At 37.2% G+C, this 20,351-nt stretch overlaps 1 long non-coding RNA gene across 1 annotated transcript; it reads left to right on the top strand.

Moving 5' to 3' along the window:
* Nucleotides 1-8,588: 8,588 nt before the first annotated feature.
* Nucleotides 8,589-9,171, top strand: LOC144369621 (uncharacterized). The gene is made up of 2 exons (XR_013429412.1): nucleotides 8,589-8,629; nucleotides 8,807-9,171. It is a non-coding gene; the product is annotated as an uncharacterized LOC144369621 (long non-coding RNA).
* Nucleotides 9,172-20,351: the final 11,180 nt, after the last annotated feature.

Below are 20,351 nucleotides of genomic sequence, written 5' to 3'. Positions count from 1 at the left end.
GACATATTATCCTTTTTTGCATATTATTTTTATTAGTTGAGGGTCTTTTCGTCTATGTTCAAGAGGGATATTTGTCTGTAGTCTTACTTTCTTGTAATACTTTTGTCTAGTTTTCATACCAATCAATAGTTGTATAATAAAACATGTTGGGAAGTATTATCTCCACTTGTACTTCTGGAAAAATTTGTGAAATTGGAATTATTTCTTCATTAAATATTTGGCAGAATTCACAAGTAAAATCCCCTGTGCCTGGAGATTTCTACTTGTTTGTTTTTTATTTTTTTAATCACAAATTTAATTTCTTGTAGAGTATGAACTGATCAGGACCTCTCTAGTTGAATTTTCATCTTTTAAGGAATTTGTGCATATCATCAAAATTATTGAGATTATGGGTACAGAGCTATTTCTGGTATTCTCTCATTGTATTTTTAATATCTGCAATGATATTTTCTCTTCCAAAAATTTGTAATTTTTGTGTTCTCTCAGTTTTTCTGGGCAGGATGGCTAGAGGTCTATCGGTTTTACTGTGTTTGGCAAACCACCAGCTATTGGTTTTATTGTTCATGCCTGTTGTTTATCTGTTTTCAAGGTCACTCATTTCTGTTCTCTATTATTTCCTTTCTTCTGCTTGCTTTGGATTTGTTTTGCTTCCATTTGTAGTCTCTTAAGGTAAAATTTAGATCATTAATTTGAAACCATTTTTATTTCCCAATGCAAGATTTTATTGCCAAAAATTTCCCTCAAAGCATGGCTTTTAGTTAGTTTCACAAATTTTGATGTGCTGTGTTTCTATTGGTACTCTCAATCTAATTATCAGAAATCCTTTAAGCAGACATTAGAATTGCCTTGCAGGGTTTTTTAAAAAATGCCAATGTTCATCACCCTTTCCCAAAACATGTGAGTCGGAAAATCTGTTAGCGGGGCCTAAGGGTTGTTTTGCTATAAAAAATCCTCAAGGCTGCTCTAATCTTACTGAAAGTGACTCCCAAACTATTATGTACCAATTTTCATCTGATTCTTGTTGAAAATGCATATTATTTACCCATCCCTAGATTTTTTTTTATTCATCAGGTATATACTTGTCTGTGGAAACACAATTTAAAAAATAATTTATGCAATTCTGGTGTAAGTGGTCCTCAGATTACATTTGTGAAATCTGCTTTAGAAATCTGTAAAATAGGCAGTGAGTTTCTGCGGTGGTCCCAGCTGTATGTTTTCAAGGAGCAAGAAAACAGTACCCAGCCAGGTACTGTTGGCACCCTTGGAAAGGGTGCCCTCTTCCTCTGCCATGGTGGTGCAGGACAAGCCTATGGTACAAGCAGGTCTTCTGCACTGGGACACCTGGGGTTTCATCAGTAGTGCTACTGCTGTTCTGAACATCACTTCCAAGGCCAAGTAAATGACCTTCACAGATTTCTGGCCTTTATTCATGTGGTTTGCTCAACCTACATGCCTCCCTCTCCTTAGCCCCTCACTACTTCACTCATCCCTGCCATGTCACTCAGGAAGCCTTCTCTTACCCATCCTCCAAGACAAGAAGTCTCCAGACCTCTCCAGTTCCAGATGAGGGGCTTCTCCTCAGGTCCTCAGAGCCTCTCTCAACCTTACTCTCGGGACTAATCATTTCCTTGCTCACCTGGATTCCCTGCCAAGCCCCTGGAGAACAAGTCTGGTTTTGTCTAACTTCAGGGTTTTGCTAAGGCCTAGAACACAGTCGACCTTCCATAACATGGGCTGAGCTGATCTAAATCAAGTGCTCTGCAAATGCGGGCACTTCACTGTTTCACCTTCCCACTGTTCCAGTTTAGTGTGCCATCACCATAGGGGCCTTCCATGTGCTGCTGACCACCTACCTACTCTATGTCTGGATGTCGCAGGTGGATGAGCAGAGGCTGGCTGTCCAAGTCTCCAGCCTCAGGTCTGCAGACAGAAATGACCAGAAGATTGTTTGCCTGAATGACCAGAAAGAAAGAAAGATGGAAAAAGCCAAGAGAGATGCAGAATGAGGACACAAAGACCTCATAGAATCTCGAATCCCTGAAGACAAACTCAAAGTATCGCTTATTAGATTCTAATCATACGGAAATATTCAAACCAACTTCCAGGCTGAGCAGAAGAGACTTAAAATCAGGGAAGGACTTTAGTTTCTTCAGAAAACAGGGAACGTGAGAATATTTTTAACATTTCAGTTAATAGGTTAATGTTATGAATGTAGGTCGAATAAATGTAGTTGTGTAAAGAAGTATTTAAGCTGCTGCCAACAAAGATGTTTAATCTCCCTGAAGGAAACTTAGTTTTGAGGCCCTTTAGAAACATCCATTTACAAGTAATCAAATTGATAAACACAGTATTTCTCAATGTGCCTCCCAGGGCACTTGTTTATCACAGCATGTTGTATTTTGCTGTAGGCACTAGTAAATAACAAAATTGCTTTTCTTTAAGAAATAATAGAAATCCATGCACATTCTCCATAGTTATTCAAAGCAGAGATAGTTTTTTTAATACATAGAAATAAGTGCATGAGCTATTTTTTAATTTAAAGAATCAAATTATGTCCTATTGGGTGTAACACCAGTTAAAGAGCAGATAATATAATTGTCTCTTTGTGAGTAGGAGAGAACTGTGTGGAATTCGTTGGCTAAGACTGCATTCAGTCAATCAGAAATATTTATTGACTACCTACTATGTGTCAGCCACTGTTTTAGAAGTTGACTCTGCTGAATAATGATACAAGATGATATTACACAACATCATGGTGAGGTAGAAAGAGCTCTGAACAAGGAAATCTGATTTTAATTCTGTGAATTCCTTGGGCAATTCTTTGCCCTCTCTGATCCCTAGTTTGCATGTGTGAGAAATGGAGATGATGGGATTGGACTGCATGTTTTCCAGGGTCCCTTACATCTGTCATCTAGGTCCACTGGGTGACTGAAAAATGAAACTTTGCAAAGGCGATTTCAACATGCGAGGAGTTTGACACATTAAGTTCAATATAGGAACAGGTTGAGGAAGCTTCGCATGTTTCTGGCATAATGGGTAGAGTGTATTCTTAATGGTTTTTGAAGGGGGTGTGGGAAAATGGGTGGAAGGTGAATGGAAAAGCCCTGAAAAAGTTACTGGTGAGAATTGGGTCTATTTCTCTATGTGTGCACTATCATAGCAGTGGGCTGTAGTCAAAATGAGCACAAAATTGGAAGTCAGGCTTAATGTTGCCTGCATAGGGCATCAGGAAGAGGAAAGCTTTGTGATAGTCCTGGAGTTGATATCTCTCTGCCCCACTCAATTGTTAGCTCTCTGAGGTCTCCCTTTCTTATTTTTAATGTGTATGAGGTTGGGAAATGTACAGCATCTTCAGATAGCAATTGATGCGCAGAGTATGTGAGATAATAAATGTTAATACTTAATGTAATGCATGACACTGAGAAAATTCTAGAATGTCAATTTATTTTCTTTCTGATGTAAAAGTACCGTGATCTAGCATTTTCTTTTTTTATGTTTTTCTTAGTGCATTATAATTATACATAATAGGATAACCCTACATGATAGTAGGGTTCATTGTGACACTCTAATTCATGGCCCAGAATTTCCACATTCCTTTCCCACCTCCTTCTCCTGTTCCCCTTCTTCTACTCTTCTGGTCTTCCTTTTATTTATTTACACATTTATTTTTCCAAAGGAAATGAGATCAGCATACTATAGTCATATATGCATTTCAATGTTTATAATAGTGCAATTCACAATAGCCAAGTTATAGAATCGGTCTAGGTGTCTGTCAACAGATGAATGAATAAAGAAAATGTGGTACATATGCGCAGGGTAGTTCTACTCAGCAATAAGGAAAATTGAAATTATGTCACTGTGGCTAAATGGATCATAATTTTAAAAAAAGGGTGGGATAATAATTTAAAAAGGATGGAGATTTCATGAAAATAGAATGTGTTTCAGTAGAGGAGAAGTTCAGGGTCAAGGAGGAAGGCAGAAGGGAGGGATAGGAGAAGAACTGGGAAATAAAGTCAACTGAATTATGCTAAATACATGCATGAATATACCACAATGTATCCCCCTTTTATGCATAATTTAAACACACAATGGAATTTTTTAATTGTAGGGCCAAACCGTGAACACCTGTTACTTTAGAATTATTCTCTATGATGACTTTTATTTTTGCTTTTTGGTACTGAAATATGTATTCTGTTTTCCCAGAGATTTCCAAGTACAGACTTGTAATTGTTTTCCTCCAGCATCCAATACTCCCTTTGCAGAGCGTCATCTACCTGTGTCAGTTTTCTTCCTAGTGATTATGTTGCTCCTTGCTCAACCTCTGCAGTGGCTCCCTACTACTTACAAACAAAACCTCACCCCCTGTATAAACTCACCGGTGACTCAGACCCATGTGCTTTTACATCCTCATCTTCTCACCTCACATCACTCCTTGCACATTGCCCTCCACCCCAGTGTTCTCAAATCTAAGTGTGCTTTAGAGTCACCTGTGTGGCTTGCTCAAGGCCACCCTTCTGGCCCCGTGCAGTGCCCCATGCTCTGAGTCTATGAGACTGCCGTGAGTCCTGGATAATTTGCATTTCTAACAAAGGTCCTGTTGACCCCGATGCTGCTTGTCTGGGGATAACACTTTAAGAACCATTGCTGTGATCACACAGACCTCTAGTTCTTTAGGGATATATCTGGTGTCCTTGGACACCTGGGCATTTTCTCATGCTCTTTCCTGGGGCTCCTACTGTTGGTAGAGGTTCTCTGTTCTTTAGAAAGCTCCTGTTGACCTCTCAGGCACATCAGGAGCAAGCACTGACTCCTGTTTACATCCTCAGCATGGTGCTTATCTTCTAGTTTGGTATTTGTACCATTATGTGTCATGCTGGAGCTAATTGTGCGTTTGCCCTCTCATTCAAATGCTAAACCCATGAGGGCAGGGCCATATTTCAATAATCTCTGAATTCTCAAAAGGATTGAGTTTCATCCTGGCAGCCCCAGTAATTACACATCCTTTTATTTATTTTTTTTCCCTTTCTCTGATTATTGTAGCTCCCAGGGGAGACAGCAACCTTGTGGGTAGTTTCCACCCCTCCTTCAGTAATAGAAGGATTTTCACCATTTAAGTGCCTGAACTAATGGATTCCACAGGCCAAGTTACAGAGAGACTCACAAAGGTTAGAGAGAGATCAGCCTACATGCTCAGGTTGTAGGTTTCCAAGCAGCCTGGATCAGAAAGAGGCTGAACCCCATTGCAGTAAGTCAAGTTGTCGCAGGGAACACTCCAAAGTCAACTCCAGTGTAATGAGGTGTTTGAATTATTTTTAAAAGAAATAGTGCCAGAAGCTATTTCTTCTCTATGGATAGTCCCTTCTTATACTAAATGTGCAGGAAAGAACCAAGGGAATTAGTAATGAAGCCAGAGTAAGTACACAGTCTGGAGAAAGTTTTGTTGAAAGTAAATTTTGGAGAATGTAATACAATCAATCTCCTTAAATACCCTGTCAGTTTCCAAAGAGCACAGAGTGAACCCGGTTCTCCCACATGACTCCCTGCTCCCTGTGAGCTAAGAAGGTGCTTCTTAGTCTCTCTCCTGACCTGGCGTCTCTGTCCCTGCCTCCCTCTTGAACCCCAAGTCTTGTTGCTGGTCTTCCTTACTCTTTATGCCTCACACTCTCCGTAAATGATCCCAGCGGACCCCTTGACTCCCTCTGTCATCTTGCTACTGATGGGTGCATCCAGGTTAGGTCTTCCTCCAGAGCCTCAGGTCCTTGGAGTCAACCATTTTTATAAAATTTCCCTTTGCTGTCACACAGGTATCTCAGTGTGCACTCATATTAACACATCATTTTCCTGGTTCTGGGGCCATTTGCAGGGTGTCTAAGTATGAAGAACATGGAATTGGGATAGCCACTTTGTGAAGAGTTCAATCACTTCTACCAAAACTGAACTGTATATGACCCCAAAATTCTACTCCTTGGTAGCCAGCCGACAGAAAGGCGGACATGTATTCACCAAAGAATATTACAAGAAAATGTGTATATCCACGTTATTGGTAATATTCCCAAGTTGAATGCTAGCCCTAGGGTGTACTAACTATAGAATGCATACATAAATCGGTTTATTTATATGATAAAATTCCATACAGCAACAATGATATGCAAACTATGTGGAATCACACAAACAGAACACTGGGGAAAAAAAAAACATGAGCTAGATAAAGAAGAATACACATAGTTTCCATTTATACAAAGTTCAGATGTAGGGCTGGGGATGTGGCTCAAGCGGTAGCGCGCTCGCCTGGCATGCGTGCGGCCCGGGTTCGATCCTCAGCACCACATACAGACAAAGATGTTGTGTCCGCTGAAAACTAAGAAAATAAATAAATATTAAAATTAAAAAAAAAAACAACACAAAGTTCAGATGCAAATAAGATGAAGCTCGTGTCAGGAGAGAGAATCCCACCCAGATGTTGTGATGGGAAGGAAGCCCAGGGACTGCTGGGGCAGGAATACTCTTTTCCTCCATCCAATTGCTGATGCACGTAATAGTGTTCAGTTTGAGCTGCACATTTCAGAGCTTGGCACTTTTCTCCATGTAGCTTATACTTCAATAAAAATGATCAGGGCTGGGGATGTGGCTCAAGCGGTAGCGCGCTCGCCTGGCATGCGTGCGGCCCGGTTCGATCCTCAGCACCACATACCAACAAAGATGTTGTGTCTGCCGAGAACTAAAAAATAAATATTAAAAAAATTCTCTCTCTCTCTCCTCTCTCACTCTCTCTTTAAAAAAAAAAAAAAGATGCTGTGTCCGCCAAAAATTAAAAAATAAATATTAAAAAAGTTCTCTCTCTCTCCCTCTTTCTCATTCTCTCTCACTCTTTCTTTAAAAAAAAAAAAATGATCAGAAATAGAAAATGAACACGAGCCAGACTCTTTCTCCAGCCATTGTTCAAGCATTTCAATGACTCCCTGCTGCTTATCAAATTAAATAAATACTTCTTAGTTGGAAATATGTATAATTTCACAATCTAGTCCTCAAATGGCCTTTTCACCCTTATCTCAAAATTAAAAAGCATACAAGCTCAATCGAACTCCCTGTCACTCTCTGTACCATCCTAAAGTCCATTTCGCAGGTTTACAGGCGTGCTCTTCCTGGGCTCTTGGTGATGACCTCCTAATCAAGAATAATACCCGATTCCAATGTCACCTCTTCCTAGAGACTTCCAAGGCTCCTCCAGGGAAAATAAATTCCAACAGGATGTGTTCCTACGGTGACCTTCACCACATAGCATTGCATTTCCTTGTTATCCACCTCCCTCGCTGGGAAGCAGTGTAGTACAGTGGAAAAAGCAAGAATTCAGGAGTCTTGGATTCGATTTTCCCCTCCATGCATTTCTATCAGTGAAGCCTTAAAGTAGGTAAGCTCTCTGAGTTGCAGGCTCTTCTGTGAAATGGGGAGAGTAATATTTACCAAATGAAGTTGTTGCAAGGATGAGAAATGTGCACACTCTCTAGTACTGGACAGGCACCATATGCTTAAATTATTTATCCCCTCTTCTTGTATCCTGCCCCATAGAGAAGGCCTCCCTCAGTGAAGGCACTCAGTAGAAATTTGTTTAGTGAGTAAATGAAAAAATCAGGAGCCCGGGGCTCTTCAGGGCATACCTTCCTCATAGCTCCTTCTCGCGTTCACCCTCTTGCAAGGGGGAAATGTGCAAGGTAAATCATCCTTAATGTCCACATTCAGAAAAGCTCAGCTTACGCTTTTAGTTCTCTTTTTTTTTTTTTTAAAGAGAGTGAGAGAGGAGAGAGAGATATATATAGAGAATTTTTTTTAATATTTATTTTTTAGTTCTCGGCGGACACAACATCTTTGTTGGTATGTGGTGCTGAGGATCGAACCCGGGCCGCACGCATGCCAGGCGAGCGCACTACCGCTTGAGCCACATCCCCAGCCCCTTAGTTCTCTTTTTCTAATGCAGAGGAAAAGTTTTCATCAAGGGCCGTTAAAGTCAGAAGACTTCTCATTTTGATGATTTTAGTTTTATAGTTGGTTATATAATCAGGTCCTATAAATTCTATGGCTATGTTCTTTGACTTTCAAGGTTACATTGGCTATTCTGGTGTTTTGTTTCATAAAAATCTTTAATCATCTTATCGATTTCTACTAAAAATCTTCTTGAATCTTCATAGGGATTATATTGACCATGTAGTCCAATTGAGAGAGAATTTAGTTTTTAAGTGTATGAACATTATCCATTTATTTAGGTCTTTTTTTATTTCTTTGAGCAACATTTTTGTAGTTTTCAATATAAGAGTCTCCCATAATTTCACTGGATTTAGTCCAGGTTCTTGAATTTTTAAAAATGTTGTGGTAAATTAAATTCTATAGCTTTAATTTCTGGTTATTGCTGGTGCTTAGACATTTTTACTAAAACCTTGCTATGCGAACTTATTAGTTTTATTATATTATGATAAATATAAATATATACAAGACTGTGATATTTTCTATTAACAAAGTGACATTACCTGTGAATATGGCTTTATTTCTTCTGTTCTAAATAATGTATCTTTTATACTTTTTTTTTCTTGTCTCATTTCAGGAACTAGGACTCCTTGTACAATGTTGATTAGAAGTGGTGAGTGGACATTTTGCCTCCTTTAACTTAGAGGTATAGTGGCACCCCTCCTCCACAGGGAAAAAATACACACACACACACACATTTTAGTATAATAGGAAACATTTACTCCGTGTTTATTGTATGCTGTTTCACCTTCAGAACCTTCTTCTGATCATTACCATCTCACTATTGCAGATGAGATGATGGCTCAGGCCAAGGCTGTTTTAAAGGCTGCCAGCATCTGGGAGACAGCCAAGTCCAGGGCCTGCGTTCCTGCTGATGGGCTGCATTGCTTTCCTGCGACTGTTTGCTTTGAGGTGATCAGGAATGAAATCCAGAGCACAAACAAAAGTACTTTTTTTTTTCCTGAGATGATTAAGGAAAATGTTTCTAAGATATTAATAGTTAAATTGAAGGAAAAACATCTCTTCTTTGACATCATAGACGCATTTATCTACATCTGGTATTCGGTTTTCCTCCCCAAAATTATCATGCATATTAGTTCTTACTTTTAAAGATATTTCAAAAAATTAATAAAGCCTAAGCTCTGGGATCCCTCATCTGAACAGACTCCTTGCAAAATCCTGTGTACATGGGAGATCTTTCCATCTTCTTTAGGTTTTCTATTTCTCTCTTTAATGTTCTGTAGTTTTTATTGTAGAGATCTTTCACCTCTTTTGTTAGGTTGATTCCCAAGTATTTTATTTTTCTGAGGCTATTGTGAATAAGGTAGTTTTCCTAATTTCTCCACAGAAAACCTTACTTCAGCTTTTCCAGAAATCCAGACCATAATTGATCTTAGGACCATCAGCAAAAAAATCTCTACAAAAGAGTTCCATGTAGTTAAGCTTCCCATTTCTTGTCGCTCAATCCTACTTGACCACGGAAAGAGTGCTGACCTGGAGTGCTGGTCACCGTCTTTACTAGTTTTCACAATTATTATGGTGTTTGAAAGTGCTCTGTTTTTCTTAACTGGCAATTGTAGAGCTGAGGCAGGAGCCATTCCAAAGAGTCCACTCTGTGACAAGAGTCCAGGCGATCATAGCAAACGTGCTATATTATCCTGACAGGACCTACCATGCACCCTAGGGTGTACCTAGCAGAATGTGAGTGAAACAGGCTCAGAGCAGATTGTACCCAGGGGAACTCAAGTCAGAAAAACACAAGAGAGTGCAACGTAGTTCCCCTGAGTTTGATGGTTCACATGACCAGCTGAAGAGGGTTGGGAAACTTAACAGGCCTGCGTGAATACACTCAGGGACTAAGCCTTGGCAGTGGAACCTGTGAGACCTGTGGAGGGTTGACTCTCTTGCCCTGTGGGTAGAACTCTTGGGAATCTCCTGAGCTCTCTGACTCCCAGCATAGATTGGTGCCTGCCTGGCCCTAGCATGTGTTGATCTAATGGGTATGTTGATCTACTCTCCCCAGAGCAATAAGCATCCAGCCAGTTCTTTAAGGCCTGTTGAGACCTAAGCCTCGGTTTCAAAACTTCCCTCATAGAACTCTGCTGCAGCCCTGTGCTGGGAGTGCATCCACGAAATTCTAGCCCTTCCCAGTCCATTCTATCTCATGCTGGTGAGAAGGGAAGCTGAGAACTGTTTCAATAAGCTTCACTTTTAGGCCACTCCAGCAGGCAGCTTGTTGAGCAACACAAAAAAGAGGGAGGGGTTCACAACTCCCAGCCCTTGAGTGCTTTTTTTCTCTCAACCCTAGAAGAAATAGAAAGACGGACAGTTGGGCATCGGCAGCGACCATACATCCTCATCCACTCTTTTGATCATCTCAGTGGAGTCAACTCTTTCTTTTTTCATTAAGAATATTTTAAAATTTATTTATATGTTCTTACTATGCTGATTGGTGCATGGAAATATATACATATTCACATTTTTTTTTCATTTTTAGCACACTTATGATAGTTACTTTTTTCTTGCCTTTTGAGAATTAGAGTTTTTGATTTATTTTTGTTTTGTTTTAGTTTTGTTTGTTGGTTGGTTTCTCTTATTTCTCCTGCTCTCATTTATTTTCCTGCTAACAGCCAAATTTTCTTATTTCTTTTTTCTCCCTCTTTAGTTTTTTCTATTTTCTCTCCTCTCCTTATTTATAACCATCACTTGTTACACCTCTTTGGCATGCTCTGTTCAGATTTTGAACATTATAAACACATCATTCCACTTCCCTGTCACATTTTTCTTTTCTCTTAAGTGTACTTTTACAATATTTTAGAATTGTTTGGTTTTTATAACTCCTGCCCCCACCAGTCATGTTGTTGTAGTTATTAGTACTGTGGATGACATCGTGGACACCTTCTGTTTACTTGGAAACCAGATCTAGTTCATGACTATTGTTTTTGCTGCTGGCAATAGCTGACCCCCCTTATTCTTATTTCTGCGTTAATTACTGTTGTGGATGTCACAGTAGGCACTGGGTATTTACTTTAACTTTGTGTGTTGTTTGCTTTGGTTGTTGCTATTGTTTATTTCCTTCTTTTCTGTGAGGTGCTGGGAATTTACAGGTACACTACAAGTCTATGGGTGGAGACTCTCGCTGAACTAATCCCAGCCAAATGACAGTTCAGCTTGCTTCATAGACAAACTCACCATGCTCAAACATTAGTTATACTTTAATACAAAGAACAGAAGAAACAAAACCCCCAAACTAATGACAAGGCCCAAGTAGGAAGAGTTGGTTGGGAGGAACCTCAGGTCTTACTCATGGACATTCACTCCTATAGCAAAACAGAATTAGCATAAAGGTGGTGGATACTATATCTATGTGGAGTTTCAATCTAGAAAAATCTAGGACACTTTTGCAAGAGAGGGTTGTGCCTTTAAAAGACCCACATGTAAGAGTGGAAGAGAAATCTTTCAAAACAGATGCATCAAAATTAATGTAAGAATATAATAAACATGAAAAAAACAAGGTGACACAGTATCTCCTAAAGCTCATAATTTATTAGCAACTGACTCCAAAGATCTTTAAGTGGATGAAATATCAGATAAAGAATTCAAAAGAATAATTATAAAAATGATCAATGAATTTCAAGATAACACAGAAAAATAACTGAATAAATTAAGGAAGTCAGTATAGGTTACGAATGAGAAACTTAGTAAGGAGATAGATTGAAAAAAACCAAACAAAAATCTTGGAAATGAATTTGACACAATAAATCAAATAAAATATTCAGTTGTAAGTCTCTCTATTAGAATAGACCATGCTGAAGACAGAATCTCATGATTGGAAAATGAAGTGGTCAGCCTTAAACATTCAGACAGTATTAAAAAAAATAAAATAGGGGCTGGGGATGTGGCTCAAGTGGTAGCGTGCTCGCCTGGCATGCGTGCGGCCCGGGTTTGATCCTCAGCACCACATACCAACAAAGATGTTGTGTCCGCCGAGAACTAAAAAATAAATATTAAAAAAACCGTAGGTGAGTTTATCTCATTGCCTTTAAAAAAATAAAATAAAATAAAATAAAATAAATAACTATGAGCAGAATATACAAGAACTATGGGATAACATCAAGAGACTAATTTAAGAATCATTGGATTTGAAGTGGGTTGTAAGATGCAGGCTCATGGCATGGATAATTTCATCAGGGAAATAATAATAGAAAAATTTCCAAACTTTAGGAATGAGATGAACATCTAGATACAGGATTTATTCAGAACCCCAGATAGACAAGATAAAAAAAAAAAAAGAACCACCCCACCGCACATAATTAAAATGTCTAACATACAGAAGAGGATAGAATTTTAAAGCTTTAAGAGAAAATTATTAATTCACACTTAGAGGCCAGCCAATCAGAATTACATCCAATTTCTAAACACAAACTCTAAAATTTAGGAGAGCTTGGAATGATGTGTTCCAAGCCCATTTTGAGACTTGAAAGAAAATAATTGTCAACCAAGATTGGTATATCCAGCAAAGCTATCCTTCAGAAAAAGAGGAAATAAAAACTTTCCAAGATAAGTAGAAAACAAAAGGATTCATGAGCACTAGCCTGGTACTGAAGAAAATATTTAAAGAAATACTGGACTCAAAAAAAATTATGATTATATTTATATTTAAATTTATACAAACTTGTGTTATTTGATCTTTTTTTCCCAATACCTGTTCACTTTTTCTACCATCTTTTGGAATAATTGAGCATACCATATGACTCCATTTTTCTTTCTTTTCTTGCACTATTTGCAGTATTTTCTCCCTCTCTCCATCCCTTTTCCTCCTCCCCTGGGCCCCTTCCTCCTCCATTTCTTCTGTCTCTTTTTTTCTTCTTTATTTCTATTGTTTCTTAGGAGTCCTACGTCTTTTACTTTTCACAGTCTATAAGCAATGCTATAGTTCAGGTGGAGCACAAGATCCTTAAAAGCTACACGGGCATGCCCTCTCTTGAACATGACATTTTAATTTTAGGTAAATTCCATATTACATTATTGTTACTTTTATTTTAAATACTTTATTATATTTGAAAGAGTTTCAAGAAAGAATAGGTTGCATTTTCTCACATATTTCCCATTTCTACCACTTTCCTTTTCTTTTTGTTCACAAACATTTTCTTGTTTCATTTTTCTTATGTGCTCATCTCTGATTTCTTGAAAATATGGAATACATTTGTAATAGCTTCTACAGTTAATCCCACTGACATTATTTACTGATGCTACACTATTGCCTTCTTAATTTAAAGAAAGGAGGTTGGCATTTAAATGACAGGTCCTACTGTAGTGTGTTTTGCGTCTCCAGCTTCCCTATCTCCCTTCTGCATTCTCCAGCTCTGAGTTCTGCATTCCTTCCACTTCATCTGGGAGGTGAGAGGTAAATCACAAGTTTATGGTGACTGTGTTGTCCTACTTACATGCTACCATTTTTAAAGTTAGATCAGAAATTTAATGCATGTTTAAGATCCATTTAGTTTTCTACATATTCATGACAACAACATTTAAACAGATACAGAATTGGTTTGCTGTCCATATGATTGAATCTCATTCATTGTCCATTAGATCTCAGTGTGAATTCCCGAACTGGATGATTTAATTACTGCTGGCTGAATACTGTGATGGTGCAGCCTTATTTTAAACTATTTGCAAGTGATTCATTTTCCAATACAAAGTTGAGTTTTAAAAGGAAGGTTATTTACTCGCCTCAGGGACTCACTTTGGACATGATTTTAAATATTTAAATAAGTTGAGGTAAAATCGACAATGCAAAATTCACCTTAGGGAAGTGTAGTTCAGTGGTTTTTAATATGATCACAAGTTTATTCAACCGCCATCATTGTCTAATTCTAGAATATTTTCATTACCCACCAAAGAAATTGTGTACCCATTAGTGATTTACACACTACCCCTTATTTATCATCTAGCAACCATTACTTATTTTCTGTCTCCATATTTTGGACATATTTTGGGGTGGGATTTATATTTTGGGGTATTTGCATATTTTGGGAATTTCATATAGATAAAATTATACAAAACATTTTATCTTGTATGTTGCTACTTTCCCCTGGCATAATGTTTTCAAGGTTCATCCATATTATAGCACATATCCGTATTTCATTCCTTTGAATGACCATGTAATATTCCTTTGAATGAATATACACATTTTGTTTACCCATTCATTAGCAGATGATCAGTTATTCCTACTTTTTGGCTAGTATGAATAATGATGCTATGAACATTCCAAATATTTGTGTGGACATGTGCTTTGCATTTCTCTTGATTATATACACCGACATAGTTACCACATACAACAACTCTAAGGTTAACTTATGAGGGAATACTGAATGGTTTTGCAGAATGTCTGCACTATTTTACATTTCTACCATTGGTGTGTGAATGTTTGAAATCCCCACACTTGTTTATTATCTGCCATATTTTCCCCAAGATTATGACCATCTTAATGATTGTGAATTGATTCTTGTTGCATATTCATTGTCATTTTGATGGCCATTTCCTTAATGACTAATCACATTGAACATCTTTTCATGGCTTGTTGGTCATTTGTATACCTATATGCAGATATGTATTTTAATATATGTATTTATGTATGCATAAATGTGTATTTCAGTGTGTAATATTCATGTGTGTGTGGATGTAGGGCAGTGCTTGGCATACTGGTAAGCTCTCTGTATAAATTGCTAGTGAAGAATCAAAGAGTCAAAGCAAAGATGAAGCATGTTAAATTGTACAACTTTTATTATGTGAGTGGAGAAAGCTGATTAGCACCTTGGTAGAAACAAAATACTTCTCAGTAGTAATATATAAAAGGTATTTCTCACATTATGTTATACGGATTGAGTCTCCCGCAGCATCTTCAGTCCACAAATAAGAACCTCTTGATATTTTGGTTATGGAACTCTTTTGTAAGGGTCCCCAAAAGATGTACTTTGGAAAACAGTGCCCTGCAACTGAGTGTTGATTCCACATCTCCCTTTCATCTCTTAGAGATTCAAACTCTTTCAGCATCTCTTGATATCATCATTTTCTGGTACCTCTGAAGATGTGGGTAAACTACTATGCAAAATAAGAACACTCAAATGAAAATCAATTTACTCAAATTTAAAGTATTTGAAAGAAAAATCAGCAATCAGGAGACTTGAATTTAAGACTTCCAAAAAATAAATTTAAAAAGTTATAATACTATATTAATTTGAAAATGCATTCATTTAGAGAAAATGAGGAATTCTATAGTTATTTAACACTTTATTAAATATCACTTTTTTCAATAAGTTATTTTCTACAAATTTAGCAAAGTTTAACTTTTTAACATTATGTTAATGCAAACTCATTATTGGTCTACACAAAAGTCAAGAAAAATTAGTAAATTTGGGAACTAATGATTTAAATTCACTTCTAGAGCAAAAGATACTTCTTGGTTGATTTAATAAAACCAAAAGCTTCTATTAAATATAGTAAAACTACACATGGGTGTGTGGGCTGATCTCAGAACTTATTCAAATGCCTAAAGTGCTTCAAAAAACACATGGTATTGAAATTTTAGTAATGTTTTCATTTACTCAAGGGCATTAATGTTCTTACAGAGGCAGAATGTGTTATTGAAAAAAATATATTATTATCTTAGATGCTAAACAAATTAAAAGAATACACATGTGTACATGTGTCTCTTTTCTTTCCCGATGCAGATGTTTGAACTTTGGTTATAATTGAGAATGTCTCAACTATATAGGGGGAAGGATTTCTGGAGACCCTGGGTCCCTCACTTTCTCAAACAGGGAAAGCCATTTTCTGAGAGACAAGGTGATAGAACATGGAAAAGTTAAGAACCAAGAGTCAATTTGGGTCTTAGTGAGCTGACCTCCCAATGGTAAGCTTGAAATTTTAGTTTTCTGGTCTTCAAAACTTTTTATTAAAATGCATAACAGGGCTATCTTAAGGATTAAGTGAAAAAAATATGAGTGGAAAGCATGTGTAGCAGTTACACAAAGCAGACTTTTATTTTATTTAAGTAAATTTTTCCCTTTCTGGTCTATCCATAAAAGTAATTTAAGGATTCGAGTCATTTTGAAAAAGGTTTGTTGAATGTTTGCTTTCTGCCACATATTGTTCTAGGATTGAGGACACAGCAGTAAATACAATTGGATCTTTATAGACATACCACATGAGTGTGGTTTAAAAAATTAGGAGGATTTATAGAGAAATCAGTACTATAGGACTTTACCTGTCCTCGAGCTGGTTAAAGTTAGGAGCCAGAGAAAATCCAGAATGGAATAAAGAAATGAACTTAGAGAAGCAAAAAAAAAAAAAAAAGTTCTTTTTAATCTAGAAAAACTATATGAGAAATATCCTTTTTAGAATTTTTCGATGATATTGTAACTGCTAAAATTGCAAGCATGCTGAGTAAATCAGGAACAAAAACCCAAACCAAACCAAATCAAGTATATAAGGCTCTACATCTTAGGATATAGAAAGCCACAGGAAAGTGCTGTTCTCATTTTAATAAAACAAATTAGGGAAGTGTGTAACAACATTTAATATATCTATATCTATCCCCCATATGTATATATATCAGTTGAAGACACAAAGAAATCTAAATAAATTAAATTCCAGAACAAGTCCTTCCTAAGAGAGAATAGACCCTCAACTGTCCACAGTCCTGAAAGAGTTCTGAGAAGATTAAAAATGAGGATGAACTGGGGGTTAATATCGAATTATGTTATATTCTTATATTGATAAATCACAAAAAATACAATATAATTTGTGTATAATTATAATGAACCAATGAAAAATACTGTACATAAATAGAAGGAAGAACAGAAAAGTAAAAGAAGAATAGGTAGAGGGAGGAGGGGAAGGAAAGGGGTAGAATTGAGGAATGAATGGAACCAGTTATACTAGGTACATGTATGAATATGTCACAATGAACTCTATTATGTATAATAACAATGCACTAATAAAAACATTAAAAATACATTTTCTTGCAGGGTTAAGGATAACCCATCTCAAATTTTAACAAAATTTTAGTCTATTGGCAGACATGAGAGATTAATAACCAAAGGAACTGCAGGCATGGAATGACATTGAATTCACCTGCCAAGTATTTCCAATGCGTCTTCACTGAGTGCTCAGAAGCACTGTGCCAATAGTTTGGGGCAGGTGGGAACACTGAGAGAGATCACCCATGAGGTACACAATGTCTCCTTGAGGTACAACAGAGTGCTCTCCAGGGGGAAGGACCACAAGAAAAGCTAAGAGAAGCTTATCAGAGGCACCAAAGGCTGGAGAAAGTACATGACATCTAAAAGAAACACAGGACACTTCCAGCCTTCCTAGAGTGCAGTGAAGCTGCCCTCAAAAGGCTTGGGCAGGCCTTCAGGGCAAAATAAACTCCTAAGCCACAAAACCCAAGAGGCTAGATTGGAGAGCAAAGAGAACCCCCCAAAAGCTCATAAATCTGGCAGACAAGCTATAAAACAAAGAGTTTTCTCAGTTTGGAAACTGTCAACTCAGTAGTAACTCATAAGGAATTCCAGAATTGTACAGTTTCAGAGCATAAATCTTGCTGAAGGGAGAGTTCTAAGCCACTAGAATTCAACTTAAGCCTGTAGGGAGTGAACTAAATAAAGCTAAAGCTGCAACAAAGCTTAGATTTTCACTTTAAAAGATTGTTAGAAGGAAATATGTGCTCTTTTCTGGAGGCAAATTCCTTTGTTTCAGTCTTTACTATAAAAAAAAATGCCTGTCATATAATGAAAAATTACAAGACACGTGAAGAAGCAATAAAATGTGGCCCATTGACAAGAGAAGAAACAGTCAATTAAAGCAAAATCAGCAATTACCCAGATGATTAAATGTTAGGCTGTCTTGAAGGTATTTGGTATAAAAATACTAAAGGGTCCAGTACAGCTCCTTCAGTGCTAAGTGACTAAGAGCTAAATAACTACAGAATAATCAAACAAACAAATAAACGAATAAAACACTTTTAAAACCAAATGGAACTCTCAGGAATGAGAAATATTATAATATTATATATAAATATTATAAACAAAAGATTCATTAGGTGACTTCAAGAGCAAAATCGACACAGCAGAGTAAAGAAACCAATGAATCTGAAGACAGATTAATGTAAACAAAACAAAATAAGAGTCAAAGATAAAAATTAAACAAACAGCCAACCAATGCCCCCAAACAAACAAAAGAACACAACATCTGAAATCTGTGAGGCAATACGAAAGGTTCTAGCACCATGCCATGGAGTTTCGGGAGCAGAGGGAAAAGAATAGTACAGAAGACATATTGAAAAACAAAGTGACAAAGATCATCTCAAAACTGATGAAGGACATTGATCCACAGATTCAAAACGTCAACCCCAACCCTGATAAATACAAAGAAAAGTATACCAAGACATCGTATGAAAACATGTGAAATCAAAAGTAAAGAAAAAAAATCCCCAATGAAGACAAAGCTATAAAAAAAGAACCATGAGATGAACAATATCAGAAACAGCAGAGAAAAAGATCAAAGGAACAATAATTTTGTCAGAAGAAAAAGTTGTCAATTTAGAAATCTTTTTTTTACCCCCGGGGGGGTACCAGGGATTGAACTCAGGGATACTCCACCACTGAACCACAATCCCGACCCTATTTTAAATTTTATTTAGAGACAGGGTCTCAGTCTCACTGATTTCCTTACCACCCCACTGTTGCTGAGGCAGGCTTTGGACTCTTGATCCTCCTGCCTCAGGCTCCTGAGCTGCTGGGATTACAGGAGCACACCACTGTGCCTAGCTTCAATTTAGAATTCTATATATAATGAAAATATCCTTCAAAAGTAAAGACGCGTGAGCTTTTTTATTTATACAAGGTCTAAAAGAATTAACCTTAAATAAAAAAAAAAAAGGTAAAAATTTTCTCAGACTGATGGATAAACAAACCAGGTAAAACTCTAGATCTAAAGGAAAGAATAAATAGTATGGAAAAGGCAAATATCTAAGCAAATATGAAAGTCGTCTTTTTTGCTAGCATTTTGAAATGCTTTAATGGCTATCGGCATTTAAGATATTAATAGTAATATGTTAGAGCCTAGCATATGCAGAGAAAATATGTAAGACAATAAGAACACAAAACAAAGGCTGAGTGGAAGCACATAGTTGTAAGGTTCATTTGAAAGTATGATTTTACTTGAAGGTTAACCGCAAAGCTTAAGTATCTATGTTGTAATATCTAAAGCAACTGATGAAATAAATCAACAAGACATGTACCTAAAAAAAATCAATAAAGACTTGTGCTTCTGGCCAAAATGGAGTAATGAGATAGGATTTCCTTGCACATTTGAAGCAACAAAAAAGAAAAAAAATCTGGGAAAGTGTATAGAACAACAGTAAGCCTACAATGAGCATCAGGCCATGCAGGAGAGTGATCACTAAGACCCAGCAAACAAACAATGGAGCCCCACAATTGCTCAGCTTGAAAAACAGAGAGAAGTTCAGTCTGTGGTGTGGGAGGATGGTCTCTGGAGGGCATTTATCTCCCTGAGGAGGCAGGACAGTTCTGGGGGTCTGGAGACACCTATGCAGCTGGTAGACCTCCAAAAAGGAAAAGATCTAAATAGACACAGTGCTCTGGAGGACTTCAGAGGTGCAGGCAGATTATTAGGTGCCTGTGAGGAAACTATGAGTGGCAAAAGAAGAATCAACCAAAAAAAAAAAAAAAAAAAAGGCAAGGAGAATTATCCTAAGAATTTGCAAAGGGATGGAAAGAGTTCTTGTTCCCACCAGCCAGAGTAGAAAACCTCAGGGTTTCCAGAGCATTGGGGAGAATATCAGATGTGTGTGTCTTAGTCATGGGACCAAATTGGCCCTAGACAGAATGCTGCTCTGTCTCTGACTAACAAAGTTAAAAGCAAGACTTGATAGATCAAATTGTTGCCAGATAATTACATCTCAAAATGAAGCTCAAGAATATTTTTAAAATTAATGAATAGCCAGTACCAAACAAGGTCAAATTCCCAATGTTTTTCACCCAATTAAAATTTGCCAAACTTTGAAAGATGTGAGAAGCTGTGACACATAATGTTGGGAAAAAGCGATCGATAGAAGTAAGACCTTGAAATAACATATGTAATAAAATCTGTAGTCAATGAACTTTAAAAAGTTAGTGTGAAAGCAAATAACCTGATTAAAACAGTGGGCTAAGGATTTGAATAGACATTTCTCCAAAGCAGAAACACATGTATGTATTATGAAAGGAGAGGTGCTTCATTGGATCAAAGCAATTTATGATTAGCAT

This window comes from Ictidomys tridecemlineatus, chromosome 12 (genome assembly GCF_052094955.1).
Source record: "Ictidomys tridecemlineatus isolate mIctTri1 chromosome 12, mIctTri1.hap1, whole genome shotgun sequence".
Classification (NCBI taxonomy): Eukaryota; Metazoa; Chordata; class Mammalia; order Rodentia; family Sciuridae; genus Ictidomys; species Ictidomys tridecemlineatus.
This window is presented reverse-complemented; position numbering and strand designations above follow the sequence as displayed.